Below are 20,832 nucleotides of genomic sequence, written 5' to 3'. Positions count from 1 at the left end.
ATAATCAACCACGTCACCAAAGAGCGCTTGGGTTGAATTTGTTTACAACACATGTGGATGCCGCTGGAGATCTGAGATGTGGAGATTCTGCCATCGCGTCTGTTATAGAATATATTGACAGCGCATTTATTTTAAAAGATAACAGGGAACCGCCATCAAGGCATGTGTCCATTGGAAATATGTTTTTGTCTTCCTTCCTACGGGATTTGGCAAAAGTTCAACATATGTCACGTGGTCAGTTGCTCTGATTGGTTGTAGGTCTATTTATTGCTTTGATTGGTTGTAGGTCTATTCATTGCTCTGATTGGTTGTAGGTCTATCCATTGCTCTGATTGGTTGTAGGTCTATCCATTGCTCTGATTGGTTGTAGGTCTATCCGTTGCTTTGATTGGTTGTAGGTCTCTCCATTGCTCTGATTGGTTGTAGGTCTATTCATTGCTCTGATTGGTTGTAGGTCTATCATTGCTCTGATTGGTTGTAGGTCTATCCATTGCTCTGATTGGTTGTAGGTCTATTCATTGCTCTGATTGGTTGTAGGTCTATTCGTTGCTCTGATTGGTTGTAGGTCTATTCGTTGCTCTGATTGGTTGTAGGTCTAACCAATTGAGTGCAGAGGCATTTTCTTTCCTGGTCGGTTGAAACACGCCCCATAATCACAGCCCAATGGAGCAGCATCAGACTCATATTCTGACTACAATATATCAGTACCTCACTACACAGGCGGATTCCTTTGAAGCTTTGTTACTTTGACAGCTATAAACTTTAAGTGCTAGGAACAGCGAAGAAGTAGGGTAAGGTCAGGATTAGAAAAGGATTTTTTGCCACAATAAGTTTCCCTTATGTAGAATTTGCCTTGGTGAATGGTGCATACATACACAAACAAACATATACGTATAGACAAAATAGCAGTATGTGCAATGGGCAGATATATAGTCCAGGGTGACTGCTACATTATGATGCTGTGATGTTGGATTAATGTTGGTACATCTACACACCTGATTAGCCAATAATTAATTTATAAATGTATGTAGACATGGTCCAGATGTTCAGTATTATGTCCACAGTCTAACCAACTTCTAATGGGTACCTTCAGCAGAATAACACACCGTGTCACAATGTGCACATACTCATCAAAAATGTTAAACAAACATGACAAAGATCTCAGTGTACACACTACAGTACATGTCATTTAGCTGACGCTTTTTTTAAAATCCAGAGCAATTTACAATTTGCTGTATATCACAGGTTGCACGACTCTGGAGCAACAATGGGTTAAGTGTCTTCCTCAAGGACACAATGGTTGATGTATTGCAGTGGTAATTGAATCCAGATCTCCCACGCCAAAGGTATGTGTCATATCCACCACACCATCACCACCCACACCAATGGCCTCCACAGTCACCAGATCTCCATAGAGCACCTTTGGAATGTGGTGGAAATGGAGATTTGCAGCATGGACGTGCACCCAATGAATGTATGATTCAGGATGCTATCATGTCAACGTGGACCCCTATCTCTGAGGAATGTTTCCAGCACTGTGTTGAATCCATGCAACTCTATAATACCAGCTGTTCTGGAGGCGAAGGGCAATCCTACCCAGTAAAAGTTCCTGCTGAGTCTATAGCTTAAGATTCAGACTGAACATGTACAATCAGAAGCCAAGTGAGCAGAGGAACAGAAGTCTTAGGCAGAGAAATAAGAGAGGAGACGGGAGTTGAGTGCAAAAGAGAGGGGTGGGTGGGGTGTGTGTGTGTGTGTGTGTGTGTGTGTGTGTGTGTGTGTGTGTGTGTGAAAACGCAAATTTCTCCCTCCCCACAAGCATGTTAGCTCCATTTGGTTCTGAAACTTTCACATCTGCAAACGGCTAGGTGAAATGATGTAATCACTCAACCCATCAGTTTATCCTTGGGATTGGCAGCTGCTATGGGTGGTGGGGTCAGTATTGTCGCCACTTTGACAAAGCAGACTTCTTACAGTCACATATTTCAAACGTAGACACGGCAGGCTGTATTCAGAGTCTAGTTGAGAATGGTGCTATAGACACACAAATATGCCAAAACTGATAAACAACTTACACAAAGACAGCAACACTTTTTAAAATGAAAGACTGTGAGATCTGTCATCGCCATCATCCCCAAACCAGTGGAGACAGACATGGGGAGGGGAGAGTGCGGTGGAAAGGAAAAGTGAGAGGAGCCAGTGCTGCGTCACACACCAGCGAGAAGCCGCACATGACATGCCCGCAACTATGAATTTTGTTTTTCTGGGTTGCAGGCACTAATTTTAGCTATGCAGACTGCTCCATGATTAATACCGATGTGAGGGAGGGGGCTGAATTAAATTTCATATCTTACACAAAAAAACACACACCAAGCCCATATTTTTGAATTTCGCAATCTCGGCAAAGCCTACTTTCCTTTGTGTCTTTAACGAAAGTAGACGCTGCTAACACCCAAATCGCATCCTTATTTGCAGATGGTGAGGATAGATCTAACTGAGACGTTCTCCAAGAAGAAAGGTCGTTGATAACAGAGTGTTACATGAAAGCTTAATATGTGTGCAAATATCTGTGTGTGTCAGTAGGGTGGCAGTGGCAGATGGCAGAAAGACGACACCAGAGCTTCTTGGGCGAGAGACAGGCCAAGCAATCACACACACAAAGGGGAGTGAAAGTGTAAGAGTGTTCTGCATCTTGCCTCTGTGCACTTGTTAATGGCCAACAACCCTATTTTTTATTGCTTGTGGCCCCCTTAAAACATTCGCAAGGACTTGCGTCACGGTAAACACAGACAAAGAAACGTTGACAGAAAGAAATTGTAGATGTGCATGCAAATGTGTGAGTGTGATCGTGTATATTTAAGTGTACAGGGTTCGTATTCATGGAAACCAGGCAGGTTTTAGGTTGTCCACCCGGAAGACAGTCAAGGGCTCTGCTCAACAAACAAGTGATGAGAGAAAACTCCACTAGCAACCACAAAAACAAATATGTAGAGAGAGAGGAGAGAGAGAGACGGAGAGAGAGAGAGAGGAGAGAGAGACCCGTGTACAGGGACGGAACATGCTCTTTTATCTTTTTTCCTGCTTACAAGGTGGAAAATTAATGCTGAATGGCCCTCGGGTAGCCTAGTTGAGAGGTTAAAATTGTTAATGAGATCAGGCTAACATAAAACAGCAGTGGCAACACGTTCTGTCAGTTTTTTCATTCGTTTCAGCCATATAGCCATTCATTAGGGTGATAGCCTGAATTAAACTCTGATATGCTGTCCCCACCTTTCACATGCTATTTGAATCTTGGGATCTGAGTGGCATTCATACAAGTACCGGCTAATTGTCAGCAATTCTATAATCAATCATGTTTTGAATCAAGCTAAATTCCACACATTTAATAGTTTCAGATGTGAGGAATTGCGAGTTTTTCAGTTCATTGTTAATTTGAATATCTTTGGGTTTGGAAGGTTCATAGACCAAAACAAGCAAATCTAAAGAAATCACTGGAAGCCTGAGAAACTGAGAAGGGTATTTTCGTTCTATTTTCATCGACATTTTACAGAAGTAATGCTCAATCTGAAAATAATTGACAAATTGATGGATCGGAAATCAGCTTTCTTCACCAATAGGTCTGGAGATCAAAGGGGTCGCTTAAAATTTCCGGGCAAAATTTGGGGCATTTTAGGCATTAATTATACAGGACAGCTGAAGATGTGAAAGAGAAAGGGGGGGGGGGGGGGGGGGGGGAATGACAGGCAAAGGGCCCACAGGTGTGGAATGAACCTGCATCATGGATGAGCCTTAGTGCATGGTGTGCCGCTCAACCAGGTGAGCTGTCCAGGCGCCCCAGTTTTCCAGTTATTTTATTGTTTGAGTAGACCCCCTACTCCTAAAGAATATTGTGTGAAATTAGTTTTGAGGTCATAAACCAAAGTTTTGGAAACAAAATCAAAATATTGTCTCATGGAGTCATCACTCCAAGTTAATGGCAATCCATACAGTAGTTCAAAATCCATGTTGGTTCCAATTGATTAATCAATTGGATCTATCTGGACAACATTTGGATGACAGTATGTCATCACTGGTCTGGTTTTCCCCTTCTCGCTCATGATTTACGCCAAGGCCAGCCATTATGGAAAGGGTGCAGTATGCATGGTCCTCTCTGGAGCAGACACTGTATGTAGCCACACATTTGCCTGAAAGCACTCTTGTCCGGTCAAACAAGGCATTATCCATCCTGTCCAACCTCCTCAATATTATTCAGAGTTTGATTGAATAGTGTCCTCTCTATGTCAACTATTATCTGCTGGTAAGCAGCGGTAACAACAGATAAAGTTCAGAGAGATGAGATAGCGAGGTTACTACCTCTCAAAGCTCATTCTGGGTCAACCTTTGGCTCTGCTTGCAGACTAGTTAGATGGAAAAAAAGGGTACTTGAATGCTGAATCAAAACCATTGCAAGAGATGTTTGCCGCAAAGGGATAAGTTCTTTTTTATATATATTGGAACAGTGTGTGTGCATAATAATGTAGGAGCAATATGTTATTATGTACGTATAAGCAATGTCCTGAATCGTGTTAATGTTGTGCGGAGGTGGTGTATAGTAAAGAAAAATGGGGACTGTACTCTGAGAGTCACCTCAACACTGACCATTTTAATGCACTGACCTATGTGACCTGTCATATGCATGCCCTCAGCAACCGTTAGGCTTTTCTTTATCTCCCCTGTGACATTTTGGAATTATAAGTAATATGGAGTAAAATACATATATACCAGAGAAAAGGTACATGCATGCCTCCAGGTCCAGGCAGGAAAGTGATTTGTTCATTTACATTGTCTATTTCATTAGTTAAAGCCTAAATGGGTTGACAGACTTCTGTGTGGATAGAATACGTGATCACCACATGGAAAAGGAAGAGACAGAGAGCAAGTTACCGACGCCTGGCAAGAAGACAAGTTGGCTCTGAGGCTAGCAGGAAGCAGGAGTGCCTGCTCAGTGGATACACACACGGGTATACAATGAGTGAGGAGAACCCTCCATGTGCAAGAAAAGATACACAGAGATGCATGTGCAGTGTTGAAACGCACTTGTACACAAAGGCACACAGTGCCGTGGAACGTATGCAGACGCAACAAACACCTTTCTTCTGTTACTGGTGACCATGAAGGTGACGAGTCACCTTGGTCAGGGCCACCTTTACCTCCTTCGGACTTCCAACCACAAACACGGTGCCAGCCACGCCAACCTGTCTAAACTCAGTCTGGTGTATTCTGAGCCTCAGAGCTCTGCACCAACCCTCTGCCAACTAGCCATCTGTGTCTGCCGAGACTGCACCAAATTGCTCCTTCTGATAAAATCAAACTATGAGCAGTCGGAGATGGCGCCAGCCACGCCAACCTGTCACCGTCACTCTAAACCACCAAGATAACCTGCCACTATGCCAAAACTATGAGGAGATTAGTTCCAAAATGAGATATTCATTTACTTGACTGAAGCTTATTACTACTATTTTGCTTTTTTACAGTTAAATGCAAAGTTCACTACTTGGGTTCTAAAAAAGTGGAGGTTTCTCCAACATGGCAGATGCTCGTGGAGATTTAAGTTTCAATCGCATCTGGTCTTTGGAAAATCATTGTTTTCTGTATATGATGATGTTGTTCATAAGAACCTATTGAAACTCAATGACTTGAGCTTGACAAGAAGTCACCCTAACCTGATTCTAAATACGACTGGACTGGTAAAATATGCCCGCCGCCTTGTTAATAGCAGCAAGTCAAGCTTCTACACCCACTGCTAAAATTTACAGAGTCCACATTAGAAAATACATAATGTTAACTTGGTGCACACAATTTCCATTTCAGTCAATGCATTATCTATTGAGCGTTGTTCCTTCATTTCATGGTTTTGGCCAATGCATTGGCAAGATAGTAGGTAGCTATTGCTACGGTTTATGTGTCTGGGACGATAAAGAAGAAGGCAGCACAAAATTACAATCTAAATAAAGGTCATTTACGAAATCAGGTTTGACACCATAACACAGGTTGGCCAGTTGGAGTGGTATCACATTTTTAACTCTATAAAAAGTCCACGTAATTATGTACCTTGATCACGATTCTGTATAAAAAGGATATGTTAAAAGATGGTTTTTCTTTCGGCCTCAATATATCATTAGCAGATTTTTATACCATTTCAAATAAAAAAATCCCAGCATTGGTTGGGCTGTACAACAAAAATCCAATGTTTCAAAAAAACAAAAAAACAACAAAAAAATGAACAGAAATGACATGGAATAAAGAACAGCAGTCATTGATCAACCTTGTTCTAGTGCTTAAATGCCATTTGTTGAGTCTGTATGCGGATCAAACCATAGTAATACTTCCTCACCACCGCCATGCTAAAACCACCGTGTTGGTGTTGCGGCATGTATTACCAACTACTCAGCAATTCCTCGGGCATTTTAAACCTAGAGACAAAACCACAGCTTTGACTTATTTTAACTGCTGGACCTTTAGGTTTGCGCCCGTATGAGTGTGTGCCTGTGGGTCCTGTGTGCCCTGTCTGTGTGTGTGTGTGTGTGTGGGTGTGTGTGTGTGTGTGTGTGTGTGTGTGTGTGTGGTGTGTGTGTGTGTGTGTGTGTGTGGGTGTGTGTGGTGCGTGTGTATGATGACACTTTGTGTACGACTCAATTGGTTAAAGAGGACAAAGACAGACAGTCTAGGTGTTTGTGGTAAATTCAATTCAGGTTCAGATCACACAGAACCTATCTCAGAAACTTTACATGTAAACGTAGGTTAGACCACATAATTTACAGAGTCCCAACAATTCCCGAGGAAGCATTTGGTGCAAGAGTGGCAAGAAAAAAACTTGCTTGAGTGGAATATGTGTGTACATTTATGCTGTCATTACCAGGATTAACATTTTGGAAATAGAGTGAAGGGGTCACCGGTAGAGAGAAAGGGCCTTCTTTGTAAGAGCACTGCACAGTGGACATCACATGTTAGATTCCACTTACCGGTTACGCAATAGGTCACCAAATATTGTAATATATACATATGCAAGTCTACGACACATAACCTCACTCAGGCAAAGAGCAGTCTCGTGTGTGCTCCGGGCTCGCCTCCCAGTACGGAGGACACAACTTCTTTGAGCACATCTGCAAAAGTACCATCAGATTTTACCCTAAATACCCAACACCTGTATCACATTGCACTGAATTTAACACATGACCTTTTGTTCGAGGCAAACAAAAGTCCACAAAAACGTGCAAATCCAAACATTTTATTTTAGAGAAATCCAACATGTTTGTGGAGGGGTTCCAAAGAGTTACAAATCACATTGGTCGAGCTCTGTGAAGACGAATCAGCCTGGTAAAGCACTGGTAAAGCTGTGGGGTAGGTACACGTTAACAATGGCCGCTGTTCTGACTCGGGGGGCCGGTCTGTTTCCCGACGGTTCAGGAACAGCCATTAGCGTCACAGACGGATTAAGTGCTGACCGGGCTGGCTGCTAGCTGGCTGGGGCTGACTGTGGATGTGTCAGGGCCGGGGGCTGTAAGATAGTGGATGGCTGCTAGCTGGACTGGGGGCTGACTGTGATGTGTCCTGGGACCAGGCTGTTGTCAGCTCTCATCCCGACTGAGAAGACAAAAATAAAAACATGACGTGTTTGGAGGTATTTACACTCTGAGCTGAAAATCGTGTCACCTACCCTACAGTTTTGGGAGCGGAAATGTCATTACTGTACCATTACCATATTCTTATGTCTATTCCAACGAGTATATGAACCACTGAAACGATTTGGAAACATTATTTAAGGTTTCAAAAGAATCTTTGGTGTTGGATCGATATCACTAAGAGCAATCAACATCAAAATAAGGTATCTGTTGTATAACTTGGTTGTTGCAAAGTGGGTGTACATCCATGACAAAATTGCCATGTGGTAGAAAAAAAGAAAAAAAATTTACGTTTACTGCACCCCCCAAAAATATAATCATGGTTTGTATCGAATCGTGGTGGTAAACATCGGGACATGAACTGAACCCTGGGTGGTGTGTACGTTACCGCCCTTTTAAAACCATGATTATGCCCTTTAACTAGCTCGTCTCCCCTCACTTCTTCACATTTCCCATCGGATTCTGTCACTTTATCTCACGCTCTGCTTCTTTTCTACACAGAGTTTTACCTTGTAGGAAAAAGGCTGCATTTTAAAAAGAGAGTGAGAAAAACAAAAAACAGACTGGACATGACAAGCTAGTTCCATCCCCAGGCTGTAAACCACTGGAGTTAAGTACACCTTTTTGGTCTTGCAGTCTGTTTTTAAAAGCTGTGATCAATGCTGGAATATGGGTGTGATTCCCAACAGTCCAGTCATGTTGAATCCTATAGGTGTGTGTTGTCCCCACCAGCTTTGAGGATCACAGTGTGTGTATGTATCTTAGGCCTACAATGGGCTTTACCCAGATCTTTCAAACTCAGTACAGTATGTGCCACGACAAGAACTCATCACACAGTTCGCGAACCAAAAGGAAGCTGATGAAATTCAGTTTAAATTGCGACATTCTAAAAGTTATAAAAGTCTTCAAGATTAGATCTCCGTTTTAGGCAGAGTGGAAACAAAATGAATGGCAGCCCTGTTGAAAACCACAAGCTCACTTGCTACACACACACCTAAACACACACACAATAAGAGGACATGGTTAATTCACAAGTCACCCAACAAATCATTTAACAGTGTGGTCCCCTTTTGGCAAAAAAAGCAATTGCAATAAAGACATTGTTGTTATGTGTGTACAAATCAATATTCCCCCAGGGAGGAAAGACAAAAATAATACGATAAGTGCTGGTTGCCTGTGATCCAAACTTCCCTTAACTTAACAGAATAATTTGGAGTCAAAGAAAACCAAAGAAAAAAGCAAGGTTTTTAAGGGTTTGAATAATGAAACAGGCGCAGTCCAGCCAAACAGAGACACAGGAGAAGACAGAAATGACATGAAGTCAAAGTAAGCAAGGAGGCGGACCAGAGGAGGTTGTCCCGGTTGTCCCACAGCTTGTGCTGTTGACAGGGTGCATGGTATAAGGACAGGGGTCAGGGGGTAGGGTGACACAACTTAATATATTCTACAAACAGTGTGTGCTGTGACTTAAAATATATAGCATGAAGCTGCCAATCATTGATCCTGCACTGGTAGGGTGGCAATCATCAGGTTGGATGAAAACCTACTAGTTTGCTTCAATACTGTAGCTGTGGCTCCGGCCCTTCTACGTACTTCCGCTCAATTTTCATCGTCTTCCACAGTACACTGTCTGGGTTTGCGGTGTATTCTTGGTTTTCTACAGCCAAATATTTGGCGGTCAATTTAACGAACAAAAGGGAACGATGGAGGTTGGAGGTCCTGCGTGGAGACGAGCAAGCGGAGCATTCAGCCATGATGTTGTGGCCCTCCTCCCCCACGGCTCTGGAAAAGATTTTCCAGCTGTCAGTCAGTGGTAAAGGAGTTGCCTAATGTGGACGCTAGCGATGCTAAGCCGACGTCAGTGATGGTTTTGGCAGATCCAGAGTGGCTCTGGGCACATCAATAGTTTTAACTTCAACAGAGTACCGCCTTCAAGGAAGTAGGAACACTTTATTGATGGAGAAATGTAAGAGAGTTGGGGACCAGGCTATACTGACCTTTTAATAAAAATATAGGCACTGTTACAACAGTGCTAAGAAGTGAGACTTCATGATCAATCAGTTGGTTTCAACACATTAGGCCTGTAGGATTAATCTGTGAAAATCCTGAATCTTGATTCACCGTTCAAGAGTTAACTTTTAAATAACTTGATTAATAAAAAAACTAATAACACTAATAAATAAATAATTGCAATGCTCCCCCTTCTCTAATTTATTTTTTTTTTATTATTATACTTTATTAATGCCACAAGGGGAAAACACACTTTTCACTCTGTTCGTATAAACACACGAATAAACAACATGCTCGAGGACCTACACATGCATAAGGAGAGATGTCAGAGTGAGGGGGGGTGCCCATGGAAGGTTCCCCGAGCAGTTGGGGGTTCGGTGCCCTCAAGAGCAATGGCACCTCTCCAGCTACCAGTCCACCACCATACTTTGGTCCTACGGGGACTTGAACCAGCAACCCTCCGGTTCCCAAACAAACTCCCTATGGACGGAGCTAACTAAACCCTAATTAAGGCCTCTATGTTTAGGCTTGTGGGGATGCACAATGTGCAACAGGTAGCATAAAAATCCATGTGTGGTATGCTTTTTTTTTGCCATGATGAAAGACAGAGAATTATAATATCAATTATAGCAAAAAAGAATCGTGATTCATATTTCTCCCACAAATTGTGCAGGCCTACTCCCAATACCTATTCAGATGCATTAAACCAAAGCCTAAAGATGGTCGAATCTAATACCAGAGTTCATTTTGCTTTCTTTGGATTTGACGCCTTTGTATACATCACTGTTTGAAGCCGATTGTATGTATTCCTACAGTATATGTGTAAGGTAAAACAAGACTGTAAAAAACTAAATGTTTCAGTATATGTTTCTGATAGATGACAAAAATAATTTTCAACAAGAACATTGAAACACGTGTGTTGTGCTTTGTGTTAACAAATGACAAACACTCTGCTAATGGAGCTAGATTTGTTTCTTTATTTACATGTGAGAAAATAAATGATTGAGAGGGAAAAAAGGTTTTGAGAGAAAAGTTTTCATACCAATAGGCAAAATAAATCTCTCCAAATTACTTTTTTAAACTCTCAATACATATTTTTTGCTATCATGTGTGAAAAAAAAAAAGTCTCAAAAGACAGTGTTTCTCTCAAAAGTTTTTGCTTTCTTTTTGTTTGGCTTTGCTTGATTCAGTTTCTTGCTCTCGTCTCAGGATTTTTCTCTCGATGTGTGAAAACAGTGTCGTGGGCGGGCTACGTTCTATTGGCCAGTCGGGTGAGCGCAGTCTTGTCTTGGGAGTCCATCTGAATCAGTTACACCATTGTCACCTTCATAGATAGACAACTAGCAGCCAGCCCACTTCTAAATAAATACATTTGATTTTTTCAAGACTTTTTAACAGTCAAACTGAAACACTAGCGGTGACCCCAGGTCCTGCGCTGCAGACAGACCGCATCAGTGGGTGTGCGCGTTGCAAGTTCTTCATCCCTGCGAGACTGCATCCACAAGGAAAATAAGGATTTTATAAGACAAAGGCAGCTACAATGATGATTATAATTTAGAACGTTTAAGAGACATCTATGTTTTATTATGGTTTCCTTGCTACCTGGATGCAATTCTAGGCTGCACATGAGAGTTAAGAGATGCATTATTCAAGCGAGAAATTGTTGTTGACTGCCCAAAGCGTGTGCAAATTTTGGCAGGGATGCCGAGCCCCACTGAGGCGGCCGTCTGCAGCTGCAGGACCTGGAGCTCACTGCCAGTGTTTAATTTGACTGTTAAAAAGGTGGAAGATGTAAAGTTAATAAAAGGTATTTATTAGAAGGGCCTGGTGCTAGTATCTATGACGGTGACAATGGTGTAATGATTCAGATGGACTGCCAAGACAAGACGGTGCTCATCTACTGGCAATAGGGACGTAGCCGCCCACGACATCTTTTCACATCGAGAAAAAAAAAGAGCAAGAAATTGAATCACGAGCAAAGACAAAACAAAAACGACAGCAAAACGTTTTGACGAGAAACACTGTTTTTTGAGGAGAATTTTTCCACACTGATAACAAAAAATATGTATTTGAGAGTTTAAAAAGTATTTTGATAGAGATTTATTTGCTATGGTATGAAAACCTTTTCTCTCCAAATTTTTTTTTCCCTCTCAGATCATTTATTTTCTCACGTGTCATAAAGAAAAAATCTAGCCCATAAAGCGAGTGTTTGGTATGAAGGAGCCAAAGGGGGGTGCTTACATCATTTTAGTTCAGCAGCTGATGGCCTCCTTTCCTGTCTGCCAGCTCTGTTTTTGTTCTAACATCGTCTTACCATTCGCCGGAATGTGTCCGATCGAGCTGTCCCTCACTAATATAAACATGCATCCAGAGGGAGGAAGAAAAAGCTTCAAAGGCTGTCCTCCAGTTAACAGGGAGCCTCCACAAATCCCCAGGTTCCCTCCTGTCTCCCTTTTCAGCACAAATACTCCCCGTGTGTGGGGTGTGTGTGTGTGTGTATGTGTGCGCGGTGTGTTCACACTCCATTCTCCTAAATCAACCGCTCACACTAATCTCAACCTGTCCCTTTTCCCCTTCCCCTAAAGAACCATATATTTAAGAAGACCTTAAAAAAAACCCTGTCCTACTTTTAGCTTTGCTGGGTCTGTCACTTTCCAACACAGTCTCATAGAATTGTGTTACTCTAATGTAAAGTAACATGCAAATATCTAGGAAAAACAATACCAATGGACTGTGAATATGTTAGCCGTTACGTTAGTGTCAAATGTTACTAGATATGTTCAAGAATTCAAGCAGCATTACATTTCCTTCAAAGGAATTGCTGTAGTATAAAGGTAATGTCTAGAAGGGGTTGAATATTTTTAAGAGATTTAGGATTTTATGAAAGACAAATTTCACAGGACATTCCAAAAGATTTGTGTTTCTACACAAAGCCTGTGTAATTCATTCATTTTAAAGTTTCTAAAGTTGTATTGTTCTAAGTGACAAACAATTCCTCAATCTCTTTATTGGCAGTGAAATAATATCAGACCAATTAGAATTTCAAAGGGCAACATTGGATACTAAGACACAGCACGTGTACACCGCTCTATGACACATCTCGTGGACAATTGTTATTTTTCTATTGGTGTTTTACCAAGCGTACAACTGAAGCATATCATTTCATCTCTATGTTGTCAGGCGCTTACTTACAGTCCCCCTCCACTCAAAAAGGTGTATATTGTTACTTCACTGTGAGGTTGAGCTGAAGCTAAAGACGTTCCCACATTCATCTGTTGGAGTGGGAAGTTCTCTCTCGTGCGCACCGGAAATCGCAGTGTAACCGTCTACGCATGGCCGGCTTTTGTCATCACAACTAATTTGAAAGATTATGGTTCAATATTCAACCTACAAAAAGTGCATGAGGAAACTAGAACCTCCACTGTATATACACTATGAATGGACTTTCAGTAAAGACTGCAAGAGACATCTTGGTGCTCATCAGTTGAACATCTTCAAATAAATATATTTACATTTTCAAGATTCTGGATTTTCAATGAGGGAGAAGATGCAGAGGTGCTTTGAGAATTTTACATTTTTCGAAGAGGCACTGATCAGCTGGACAGAGGACGGCAGCTGTAAGGTGTAGCTCCTGGCCCTACTTTGTGTTATATGGTTCCAACTTCAAAATTTTACCACTTGTGCCTTGTTTGAGTTAATTAAGTCGATGGAAACAAGAACAGAAACCCAGCGAGGCCGAGACGAAGCGCTATTGCAGAAGCATTGCTGAGAAAAGGAAAAGCTACCTCGAACCACGTTTTTCTCAGATCCAGTCTCAGATTCAACAGTTGGGCCTCGACAACGACAATAAGCCGAACTGCTATCCTGCCCAGCTAGCATCTCGACTGCAAGCCTTGGCTCTATCAGATCGGATGTGAACAACCTAAAAACCACACCGTGAAAAGCAACTCAAGGTTCTGCAGCCATGGCCACGCTTTTCGGGGAGAGGGAGGTGAAGCTAGCGGACATGGAGGACAGAAAACCGGAGTGCAACATCCGCATTGTAAGGCTGAAAGAGGGGCAAGAAGGGCTTGCTTGCAATGTATCCAGTATCTCTCACGCTCGCTGCTAAGTGGTTCCCGAGTTTAGCAGATGTGCAGATAGCAATTATGAGAGCCGTCAAAATTTACAGTGATAGCCCAAAGACGCCACCACTACATAGCTGCCTGATTAACATGAACCACTGGTTTGCTTGTGCTCTTGATGTGTCTTGGTTTATCCCATTGTTGTCTGATATGAGTACAGAGACTTGTCTGAATGCTATGTTGACCTAGCTTAATATGGCTACTTCCATAGAGTAGCTGGGCTAACCTATGGAGGCTAGAGTTCCTTTCCAAGGGTGTTTTGTGTTCTTGTTTCTGTTCGTTGAAATGTGTTTATTCTGATGTAACTTAGTCGATCAGTTGCTGTTGCAAACAAGTATTTAGGGCTGGTGTTCATTTTTGTTGCCCGTATCCAATCTTGGTCACAGACCTAATTTGAGTGTTAGCTCTCTGGCTACGTTCCCCCCTCCTCTCTTCTGTATAAATGTCCTACGTCTGTGGTTTTATGTGTTTTACATGTTTTGTGTTGAAGGACTTACTTTGGATGCACTATTGTTAGGATTTAGTGAATGTGAAAGCACAGTAGCAATACCACATGTACTTTCATTTAGAGCAGCTTTTTTTGAAATGGGTGATCTTCACTTTAGTTTGGAATAGTGGGGACTGAATGATCCTCATAAATGAGCCAATATTCATTCCTACTCCAGTGAGGATACTGGAGTTAACAGACTGTTCTTTTATTGTTGGTGCAGATTTCAATACTGTGGGGACCCAAAGATTGATTCGGTCACACGCAAAGGCTACTGGGACCAGGGCTCAGGCTACAAATGCCTGAAATCATGGGCCAGCAGCTTGGGGCTTATAGATATTTGGCGCGGGCAGTTAAAACACCTGTAAGAATTATTCCTTTGTCTCAGGTGGACAAATCGTTTTCCAGAATGAGTTTCTTTTTGCATCCCCTCAATATTTCATTCCATTGATAAAGCGGTGTCTCAATAGTAAAGGCGGTCCTTTGCGCAGCCCCCTTGGCGCAATTGTCTCAACGTGCGGTTAGTATGGCGCTTCAACTTCTTTACAGAAAAATTAATCTACAGTTTATCACTCAGTTAATTGCAGAATTCCAAATATTTGCAGTAATTATTTTGGATCTATGGAGAACCCCAGGATATTGGGGGATGCGATAAAAGGTTTTTATTTGGAGCAATACCATACTTTTCTGCTTCTAATGCACTCAAAAGCTACGTCACTGAGCTGTAAACCTTGAGCTGAGTTCACCAGATAGACTCACTGGTTACAAACAATTTTATGACACGGATAGCTTAGAACAAGCAGTAGTCAAGGAAAGAAATAAACAAACATCCTAAAACCAAAATCTGAATTCCTCATCCATAGAGCAAGACAGCACTATGGCTTTCAGTGCTAGACCTAGTCACCTTCCGCTATGAGATTAAGATCCAGTGATTATTTTGCAGATATTCCCGCTATTAATATTCAGATGGTAATATTAGAAAGACTCTGTTGAAATAAATAAATCTTTCAGACATTTTATAGACATTTATTAATCTGTGTGAATTTAAGGTTACTTTGGATAAAATCTACTGTGACAGCTGGGTGAATCAGCTTGATTCCTCGTATCAGCTGAGGAATACTGCTTGGACAATGATTGTACTATGAAGTAAGTACAGAATATGCAAAAAGAAAAATCTCAGGTTGATGGGATTCCCCCCTGAATTATATGCAACCGTTTTGGGAACAGTTGGGCCCTTTATTCTTGACAGGATTAACTTCGGCTATAGCAAAGGGGTGAATTCTCAAGGGATGTTAATAACAGCCTTCATTTCCTTACTCTGGAAAAGGACAAGTTCCTACAGGTGCTCTAGCTTCGACCTCTAAGCCTGCTCAACGCCGACAAAAAACTTTGCAAAACTCTAGCCCGTCATTTGGAGCTTAAGGCAAAATTAGTGACAACATTGACAAAACAGGATTCAGAAAAACAAGACTATCACAGACAATGTAAGACGCCTTCACCAAATCCTTGATGCGGCGGAGGACAGTAAGACCCCCCAATGTCACGCAATGAAAGCATTTGACAGACTTGAGTGGCCATTTTCATGGTCAATTTAGAGGTGATGGGCCTGGTAAACCTTTCATTATATAGATCAAAGCTGTATTCTAATTCCTCAGCCCGAGTCTCAACCGGACACCACCTCCTCTCTTTATTTACAGTTTCAAGATCCTCCCACCCAGGTGACCCTGAGTCCTGCTCTATTTGTCATTTCTCTAGAGCGCTGGCTCAAGCCATCCCCAAATTGATTATGGGTCACTAAGATGCATTCGTAGTCACACCGCGTCATCTTCACTATTTGCGGACGATGTTTCTATCTTATGCGAGAGTATGGATGCTTATCAGGCTTTAAAATTAACTGGTCAAAGTCTGCACTACTTCCATGATTCGTGCCCGCAACTCAAACCATCTGCAAAATCACCATTTTAAATACAGACTAGCAATTTATAATACTTAGGCATTGTAGGTTTTCCACCACATCTACCAGATTATTAAAATCAATATTTGTTTGCTCTGACCACTGTTTTGAACGATCTGGAACAGTGGAGCTGCTCTCCCATGTCGTTTCAAACCTCTCTCCCCTCCCGCTGCGCTACTGGCGTAACATAACAATCAGTCAGTAATAAATGTAGTAATAAAGTAATGGTATCTGGAAAGGCAAGCGACCGCGATCCTTAAGATGTTACTACTACAGAAGAGAGGAGAAGACGGAGTAGGAGGCGGTGGAGACGGGTAGGCGCGCCTATCCACAGCTGGGGACACGAGTCTGCCTTTGTCGGACATGGCACACAACACTGCCCAAGTTTAGCGCGTGGGTACCTGTCGCATATCCCCAAACGCCAAGTCCCTACAGACGGACGTGTTTTGGCGGATGGAGCTGACGTCACCCCAAGTTGCGGTCGGTCTGACCCCAAGATCACTCAACCATGACTTATCTTTCTCAAAACAAATCAGTAGTACGGGTGCAGAAGTTGGTATGTGAGTTTTTTTTTATGAGGCTTTGTATACGTAGCCTAATTGTGGCGGACTAAGTAGAGAGTAATTATTGTTCGCTAGGCTTATCTCTGTCACCCTCATCGCTCTGACTCTGTGCTTGCATAGTTGGAGTTCATGGGACACAAACCTGCCAGATAACTATTATTATGTTTGGTTAATTATTGTTTAAAATGATTCTTTTTATTATTATATTTAGTATTTTGGAACACAAGACGGTCTCCATTTAAAACGCAAGCTGCAGCTGCAGGTTCCGCTGCTTTCGAGCACCCGCAGCTGGTTCAGCCTAAAACGCGTCCAGTTAACTGCACACCAAGTCGTTCTTCTTGTGATAAAAATCTCAAGCAGAAAACACGCTGTATTTTTGTATTTTCATGCATTCTCAATCTATAAAAGTTAAATAAATAATTATTGTATATTAAAATATTAATGTTATCATCATTCGTTACTTCTCCCGGCAACGACTAAGAAAATGTAACTGAAGCCCATCCTAGTACAGCTGAACTGTCTGCGGTCGCGTTTAATGAGCCCGGGACAGACTTTGGGACACTTGCTCGCGTTGCGAGTCTTGAAATCTATGTGGTGAATTTGTCTACAGTCTCTTACTTAGGATTGCTTCTGTTTTGCAGTGTGATTGGTCCCTGTCTTGTGTTCTGGCTGTGTGTGTAGTCTGTTTCTGCAGGTTCTTTTGTAATATGTGACCTCAACTCTTTGGTTGCGTCTTTTTGTGTTCCCCCGCCATGCCATTTCATTTAGAAAGATCAAGGTATTAAAAGAACGCTCTATTTTGAAAGACACTGCCCTTGCTAAAACAAAAAAAAAAAAAAGGTTTGTTAAACAAAATAGTGTTAAAGGGAAAAGTGAGCCACACCATCAGAAAAAGTAGCCTCCATTAGGCAGTTCCAGTTTAAAACTGTTGTGAAAACAAGGCAATTGTACCAGTCAGAAACTTTACCGTACATTCCTGAAGAGAAAAAACAGCACGCGCCCTGGCAGCAGCAATAATCTAAACACTCAGATACTGCGTCACCATAGGAATCTTCACGTGTGACTAGGTGGTCACCGCCAAATGTTGAAGTATCTAAAGCAAGCAGTAGTTTTCAGTTGGGAATTAGAAGTGGAAACAAGAAAAATTAGGAGGTATATAAGGAGAATGGTGGAATAATAGGGCTGCTAAAAGTGGGATTAAGATTTAATTAATCAAAACGAAGTTATGCACAATCTATAAAACAAAACACCCACCCTTTTAAAAGATGAATTGGAACCAGAGCTTTTTTTTATACACTAAGCCAGTGCGTACCCCGTATAGGAAGATATTTCTTACATTGGATCTCTCGCTGACCGTTCATCCTGTACCTTCCCAGAGGTTTGCTTTCTCTTTCCCCGGTCGTGTGAAATGTTTGGTCGTAGTGTTGTCTTTTTGGCAAAGCTCATGACTTGGTGTGGGGAGGGTTTAGGGGGAGGGTGGCGGGTTCTTTGCTTTTTAAAAGTCAAGCAGGATGCGCATGGCGCACCCAGTTCAGTATTGGCTCTCCTGTGATTCCTGCACTCTACGTCTATGTGTTATGTTGGGGGGGCAATTGCACATCAGTGAGCTGAGAAGGTTTAAATAGTTTGAGAGATTAGAGCAAAAAAGGCTTAAAAGTCAGGGAACTTCACAGCGAACATCCTTGAACCCTGTGCTACCACAAGCGTTTCAGACGCGTTTGTCACCGAAGCATTTCAGCACAGATACACTCCCATTTGAATCTCTGGCAGAGCTGGTCCCACCAGCTACCCACGATCTTAGCGCAACACTAAAGAACTTTTTGTGACGTTAAAAAAGTGTTTCCAAAACTGTTTTGTGGTTCACAAGTTGAAACGGTTGAACGGCGGCTTATGCTTTTGCTTTGCGGCTCTCTACCTAGCAAATCAGTTGCCAGATTCGGTAGCGATCTGTAGTTCCAAAGAGACATAATGGGGCAATTCACTTCCAACCTGGATGGGACACAACCAGGACAGTAAAGTTACATAGTGTTTGCTGTTAAAGACACCTGAATGTTTAATTTATAGCTTGCTAGTCTATTTTTTTTGACAATACAAGTCATTGGCGCAAGGTCCATGCCGAATAAAAAGGCCTGAATCTGAAATAATTGTAACTAGGGAAAGCGTCGCCTGTTATACAGAGCACAGAGGAGTAGAAAATCTGCTCGTTTGTAATCCCAACACGATTTTCTCCCTTCTTCTTTCCAGCAGCTGGAGCAAGACCCGGGAGCATCTTGCTATTAAGGAGTTGCAGTTTTTTATTGTGTGGGCAAACTTCTAACCTCACTGTAACATTTTGCTGCCGACTAGATAAGTCTGCTCCACTCACCAAAATCCTCCCTGTCCTGCCCCTCTCAAGGCTTGGGAAATTCTCGACCAGTTTTAGACACTGGCCTCACATGAACCTCTCAGCATTGCACCTCAGTCGTAAAAAAATGTCACTACAACATGTATCATCGGTATTTCGGCAACAGTTGTTGAACTATTTCCCTCTAAGTGGCCATTGCAATCCCCCAGACCAGCCAACTACTAAAGCTAAAAAACTCTTATGTGAGAGGAACTGATTCTGATGATACTGACGCCCATGTTCAACACTAATATTCCTGCGCCGCAAAACTGATGTCCTTGAGTACAAGTAACACTGGCCCATTATTTACTTGGATGACAGTCGGAACTTTGACCGCATTTCAGTCTAGCAGTTGCATCATAAAAACAATCTTTAGTGACATCACATTCAGCAGCCATCCTCGCTTGTGTTCTGTGATCTGTGAGGCTGCTGAAAACTGAGACAATAGCTAAAAGCAATCCAGTTCGCGTTAGTGGGTAATAGAGAGTGTGTGGTTGTGTTGGCGGTGTACACACACACACACACACACACACACACACACACACACACACACACACACAGTGGTATTATTGCTCTTGGCACCCAATTAATTAATTCTAACACATTTCATGAATGTGTTAATAAAGCATTGTACTGTTCTTATTCCATTAAAATGCTGTTATGTCCTTATTTTGGCAGGCATTTCAACATGGTGGGGATGGCGCAGTGGGTATGACACATGCCTTTGATTTGGGAGATCGGGGTTCAATTCCCACTTCAAGTGCAACCTCTGCTATATAGCATAGTAAGTCGCTTTGGATAAAAGCATCAGCTAAATGACATGTAATGTGACAAAAAGATTCCACTGCACAGACATGTTTAAAAAAAGTACCAATAAAAGAAATCAGATAGAGCTCCTACATCCTGCATGTTTTTATGTGTGTATACGTCTGTCTGTGTGTTTATGCAGTTACATGTGTCACTGCTGCAAGCAACGAAACATGTTATTACCAGGCTAAGGCACCAGGTTTTGGCAACCATGTCAATTACATCACTGCTGCATCGGCATGACCTCGCACCTCATGGGACAAACATACCGCTTGTGGGTTGATGACATGCTGACGTGACGTGATCAACTCACGTTCCTGTCAACAAGAGCGCAATGTTCCAACAAAATATCTCATTTCACGTGCGCTCTCTCATACACGCATGTATGTGCTGGTATGTGCGGTTCAAATTCTAAAAGGAGTCCGCCACTGAATAATACATTGCGTGTACTAAAAACAACGTGCGACGTCAGCCGGTGGAAATGATTACATACTCAAGAGTAAATGATCAGTTTCCTCATAAACAGACACTGACAGAGTGCGTTCCTGAGCCATACATTAGCAAGTTTAGGCGACCAGGGTATCACCGAATTAAGCTTTGATGTTCCGTAATCACCCGTGGTGCATCACAACAGTAAACCCAAAGACATGACTGCATCAATCACTCAGCTCCAAGTGAGTGTATTTCTGAAGGCTCGAGTGGGGAAGCAATAGATTGGAGTAAAAAAAAAAAAGAAATACACACAGGAACACAGATCCCATCTGTTAACATGTTAACACGTAAAATATTAGGAAGGTATTTTTCCCCACACACACACACACACACACACACACACACACACAC

General features: G+C 42.1%; 1 protein-coding gene across 3 annotated transcripts in view; it reads right to left on the bottom strand.

Moving 5' to 3' along the window:
• Positions 1 to 20,832, bottom strand: part of hdac4 (histone deacetylase 4) — a gene marked incomplete in the record, with an annotated part of 176,687 nt that overhangs the window by 82,539 nt on the left and 73,316 nt on the right.

This window comes from Etheostoma spectabile, chromosome 4 (assembly GCF_008692095.1).
Source record: "Etheostoma spectabile isolate EspeVRDwgs_2016 chromosome 4, UIUC_Espe_1.0, whole genome shotgun sequence".
NCBI lineage: Eukaryota > Metazoa > Chordata > Actinopteri > Perciformes > Percidae > Etheostoma > Etheostoma spectabile.
This window is presented reverse-complemented; position numbering and strand designations above follow the sequence as displayed.